Here is a 6000-nt window from a genome sequence, read left to right as displayed (position 1 = left end):
ATGACTTTCACTAAACGAAAAATTATCTCTACTTCTAAGGCAAAGAATAACCGCAGAACAATAAACCTTCTCAGCCCCACTCAAGAAAATAAGCTTCTGACCCAATTACCAAGGGGTTTTAGTCACAGCAGGGGAGTCCAAAATATGAATGTGGCCTTGTTAGAAGCGTTTTCTTGGCAGGTACCTTAAAGGCAGGTATATCAGCAGGTCTTGATGTGAGAGAAAAAAAAGAAATCCAGAAGCAAGAGTATTACCCTAAAACCTCTTCCCCAACCTCACATTTGTCATGAAAGGAAGGTCAGGCAAGTTAGACCTAATGTACTCAGCTTTCAAGAAAGCAATATATATTCAGCTTAGCTGCAATGCTATCTGGAACAGTACAACAAAATATTAACTTCCTCCTTCACTTGTGCAATGCAGAATAGACTAGTAAAATAGCTCAGAAAAGTTGGAATAAACACCAGCTTCCTGACCAAGAACGTACACAATGCCTTAGGTCAGATCAATGTTTCATCCATCCCAGAACAGTCAGTTCTCCTATAATGTGGGTTTACATTCTTGAAGAACCTCGCATTACATAAAACTCCTTCAGGATTCATGCTTTCAACAAGGCCACACACCTTGAATACATTTTTCTGGCACTGATTCATGTTCTAACCAGACAGGCATGCACTGTCCAAAGAACAATCCCTTATTCCGCAGTAGTGTTTTATACCTGTATATATGTTTGTACATATTTATTACTCTATTTATTCATTTATTTATTTTACTTGTACATATCTATTCATTTTATTTTGTTAGTATGTTTGGTTTTGTTCTCTGTCTCCCCCTTCTAGACTGTGAGCCCACTGTTGGGTAGGGACTGTCTCTATATGTTGCCAACTTGGACTTCCCAAGCGCTTAGTACAGTGCTCTGCACACCATAAGCGCTCAATAAATACGATTGATTGATTGATTGATATCCAAAGCGTGTTGTTGGAAACACACGTTACAGGATAACTGACTACTCTGCTGAACAGTGGAACTAAAGGATCCAGAAGAAGTGTACAATGGTAGGGATCACTACAACTACCATTATTATTATTATTATTATTATTATTACAACTAGCAACTAAGCTCTCTAAGCTTGTTGTGGGCAGGAAAATGTGTCTGTTACAGCATACTCTCCCAAGCACTTAGTGCAGTGCTCTGCACACAGTAAGCACTCAATAAATACAACTGAATGAAATCTGAATGCTATTCTCTTACAAGTGAACTCAAAGAGGTGGCAAACGAAAAAAAAACCTAACGGTAATAATAATAATAATAATTGTGGTATTTGTTAAGTCCTTACTATGTGCTAGGCACGGTTCTAAGCTCTGGGGTGGATACAAGCAAATTGGGTTGGAAACAGGTTGGAACATGGGGCTCACAGTCTCAATCCCCATTTTACAGATGAGGGAACTGAGGCACAGAGAAGTGAAGTGACTTGCCCAGGGTCACACATCAGACAAGTGGCGGAGTCGGGATTAGAACCCATGAGGTAATTCTCAGGGATTTTAGTCATAAATATTTCCTGGTTCTGCAGAGAAAATTTCCGAGATTTAAATTTTACTTTTATTACAAAGCACACATACTACACAAAAGGCCATGTCCTCTCCCAAACAGCTGAACTCATTCCCACACTGACTGTCAAGAATTCTGAGGGTTTCATTTCTTGATATCCATCTCTGTGGTCAGCAGTGTATATTAGCCCACCTTTTCCACCTGAGAGCACAATGGAACCTTCTGGAAATCCTAGGTGCCAGAGCTAAATGTCAACATCTAAATCAGGAAACACTTGGCACCCTCCTACAGGACACTTTTGTCCTTAATGTGCTCCTAAAGCCTTTAGCAACATTAATAATGAATCCGTCACCTTAGGATGCAAGGAACTCAAAGATTTTCATTTCCTTACCAGGCAGCAAAACCCAGAAATGTAGTCTGCGGTTAGGAAGGAGTTTCCACTTTGTCTCCCAGAGCCACTGGGGGCACATCCCCAAATTGCAATCATATAATGGGATTCATCCTTATCAGCTGCTATTGCAGTTGAGGAGATTTGAGCCGGTTAGAAGTTCCTACTGAAACAATCAGATACTCATCAGATTACTGAGAAAACAATCTCAAACAAGCACTTCCCCTTCCTTAGCCACACTTCTTCTCCACCAACACTGATCCATCTCAAAGTTTTAGTGATGCTAGTCTACTGGACCACGTGAAAGGATAAGGCAGTGTAAACTCCCTTCAAAGGTTCCCACTGCTCATTTTCAGAAAACACCACCTGGACCCTTTTACAAAGTCCAACAGAAAACAAAAGTTGCTTTATTGGGTTTACCAGGCCTCTTTTTACTAATCTGAATCTACAACTTTCATTGTCAAACTACCCTATAACCTTCTTCCTTGAGTGGGTAATTGTTAACAATCCTCACCTGAATCCACTGAACTAACACCCCCCCCCCCAACTCCTCACTCCCCTTCAACCCCTCTTCTGGAATTCTACATCAATCTGTACCGATCTTAGTACAGTGCTCTGCACACAGTTAGCGCTCAATAAATACGATTGATGATCCTCAATCCCCTTCAACTACTTCCCTGGCTTCCTACACCTCTACTCCTTGCTGGGGTCTCAATCATCAATTACCTCCATTTCCCAGATGTTTCAGAGAAAAACAGGAACTTTTTAGCCTGAACTATCCAAATTTCATCCAAAAGTGAATATTTCCAGTCTGGATCTCCTGGTAAATTTGCCAATGAAACTTTCTCTCAGGAAATCCTGCTAAGGGACAGAGATTATTGCTATCCTTAAAGTGCCTCACTTTCACTCTGGGAGTAGTTTACTGCCCTGACAAGATCTGGCCCACTTAACCTTTCTTCAACTTTCCTAAGAGAAGATAAACTCACCCTAATGGATCTTATTTATTTTAGAAATCACTTGAAATCTGAACCAGTGGTGCTGGGGTCTCATTCTGTTAGAGTGAAATTCTAAGGGTGTCTAGGAATAACAGATCTTAAATGGTCTTCCCTTCAGGCTCGGATGGTGAGGACTGAGGAAAGGAGTAATTCTTCTCAACTAAGGCCAGCTCTATATAGCTGCAATGACATCAGCTTTTCTCTCATTTAGAAAAGGCCAGCAAAGCAAGACGGTGCTGGAGAAATGGGGCTGGGTGAGAGGAATGTGGGATGGAGTGTACGTGTAATGGGACAGGGGAAGCAGGATAGGATAGATTTTGAGGGAAAGTTTATTTGAGGGGCAGGCTAACAGAAGTGGGGAGGTGGGAGGGATTTTTCTTTTTTTAAAACCTGAATTACCCAAATAATTGCAATAGTGTAGATTTAGCCCTTCCTTGCTGTATAAAGGAATTGATTTAAATCTTGATACTCTTTTTTTGGGGGGGTATAGAGCGAAAAGATAAGAGGTGTTTAAAGAAGTATATGCCAAATAATGGTCCAGAGAGACAAAATGCCATCTCTGAGTAAATGGAAAACAAATGACTATTCAGATTGCAGTAAAAAAAAAAAAACTGTCTAACAAACACTGAATCATTGACTACCATTGTTGCCTGAATCAGTCAATTGTATTTACTGAGCACCTACTGTGTGCAGAGCACTGCACCATGTTGGGGGAGTACAACATAACAACAGAGGCATTCCCCACCCAAAACAAGCTTACAGTCTCCAGGGAGTTGACAGCCTAGAGGGAGTAATAGACAAAGGGGATATTCCACATTAGCGCTGTGTTTTTCTTTACTCAGAGATATTTAATTGATTTTGACCACGTTAAAGATTAACCCACTGAGACGGATGTACTTTTAGAACAAACACTAGGAAAAGCACAAGTGATTAATGTAAGTGCTAACAGGAGGAGTTCACTCTGAGAAGGCTATGGTCACAGGGTGAGGTAACTTGTGTAATACATCTGCATCTCAGTAACTTGACTGCCAACCAAATGGATGCAGCCTCTGCCCTCCCCTTCCTGTTCAAGAGTTTTGTGTAGAACATTAAGATCTAGCTCCTTAAAGGGGAGCAAAAAGGAGAGAGTCTGGGCTTTCATTCTTGTCTATTTCTTACCTTATGCTCTCACACACCAGATACCCATGCAGTAGACTATTTTTATCGGGGATTTGTTTCAGATTCCTCACTAATGATAGTGCCTTAGGCCAGAGTTGGTAAATTCAGAACAGCCGGTTGGGAATAGCAGAGGACAGGGTGGCTCCTTAAAGAAATCTGCTCCCTCTAACTCCTCTCCACCGCTTACTCTTCTGACCCTTACATTTGTGGTTGACTGGTTCTGGCTTTCCCCCTTAGACCTGGGAAACATCAGGAAAGCTGAAAAATATAGGGCACCGATTCTAGGGATGCCTGCATGGACATATGGGCATGAGAGAGAGTTGGGCAGAATCTCTAAGATCATTAATGGATAGGGAGCTGGATGGAAGTGGATGGCTGGGATTGAGGGTATTTGATGAGGAATTTGGGGGTTACTGGAGAGAGTGGAGGTAGCCAAGAGGGGATGTTGTCTAACCAGGAGTAGAAACCGCTGGCAATAAAATGGTCAGGAGCTACCAATGGCTGGGAGAAAGATTCATTCATTCATTCATTCATTCATTCAGTCGTATTTATTGAGCACTTACTGTGTGCAGAGCACTGTACTAAGCGCTTGGGAAGTACAAGTTGGCAACACATAAAGACGGTCCCTACACAACAGTGGGCTCACAGTCTAGAAGGGGGAGACAGAGAACAAAACAAAACACATTAACAAAATAAAATAAATAGAATATGTACAAGTAAAATAAATACATAGAGTAATAAATACATGCAAAAGGTCACTGTGGCTTAATTATGAAGTAGGATTTGTGCCCTGCCAAGCACAAAATGAGAGTCAAAGGTCATAGTGGAGAAGCAGTGAGGCCTAGTGGAAATACCAAATGCCTGAGACTCAGAGGACCTGATCCCAGTTCTGCCACTTGTCTGCTGTGTGACCTTGGGCAAGTCACTTTACTTTTCTGTGCCTCAGTTACCTCATCTGTAAGATGCTGCTTCCATCATGTTTGGGGACAACAGGTCAAATTCCATTTGAATCTTTTAGGATTGGGCCAAACCACACTGGCTTGGGTCTCTTCTGGGGAGATCCATACCTGTGGGAAGCAACCCCAGGATTCTGGCTGGTCCAGATCTTTCCCAGACCTATAGAAACCAGGGAATACAGCTAATAGTTTTCTTTGTAAACATTTTCATATTAACTTAGTACAGTGCTCTGCACACAGTAAGCGCTCAATGAATATGATTGAATGAATGACTGAATAAAATGCCAAGATGTGATACGAGCAATATTAAAAGCAATGGAATTACCTTGGTTTTGAAAATTTTTGATGAGATTAAAGAAACTGATAAAGATGACTCAACTGCCTATGTTTCTTCCTGCTTTAAGAATGCAGTACAGAGAGTTCACTGGATAAATTGTTAATAACCTTCCAGGTAATGAGTAATTGTGAGTGACTAAGAACTTCAGGACAAAGTCTTTGACGCTTACAAAAATATATAAAAAGATTTAATCCCTGAGCCTGGCTCATCCTGAACTTTACCAGTCTTGAAAATAATGAAAAATTGCTGGACTTGTTGCTTGTTGAGAGCCTTGTGGAAATGGGTAGTTTTCACTTTTTCAGACACCAAATTGTTTAATAAAAACTTCTGGATCTTAAATTGCTTGTGAAAAAGATTTCAGGATTCATTCATTAAATAGACAATCGATCGTATTCACTGAGCACTTACTATGTACAAAGCACTGTAGTAAAAGCTTGGGAGAGACATATTTCTTTTTATACCTCTACTTTTGGTGTGGGGGGTAACTCCTATTTACAGATTCTACGTTACCTATGTATGTAACAGAGGTCCTTGGAAAGGCTTAGTAGCTACAAAAGCCAGTCTGGTTTCTGGAAAGGGAATTTTCAAATATTTTGTGCACCAGTGTAGGGTAGGAGGCTG

This window comes from Tachyglossus aculeatus, chromosome 9 (assembly GCF_015852505.1).
Source record: "Tachyglossus aculeatus isolate mTacAcu1 chromosome 9, mTacAcu1.pri, whole genome shotgun sequence".
NCBI classification, from domain to species: Eukaryota; Metazoa; Chordata; class Mammalia; order Monotremata; family Tachyglossidae; genus Tachyglossus; species Tachyglossus aculeatus.
Note: the sequence above shows the minus strand (reverse complement) of the source record.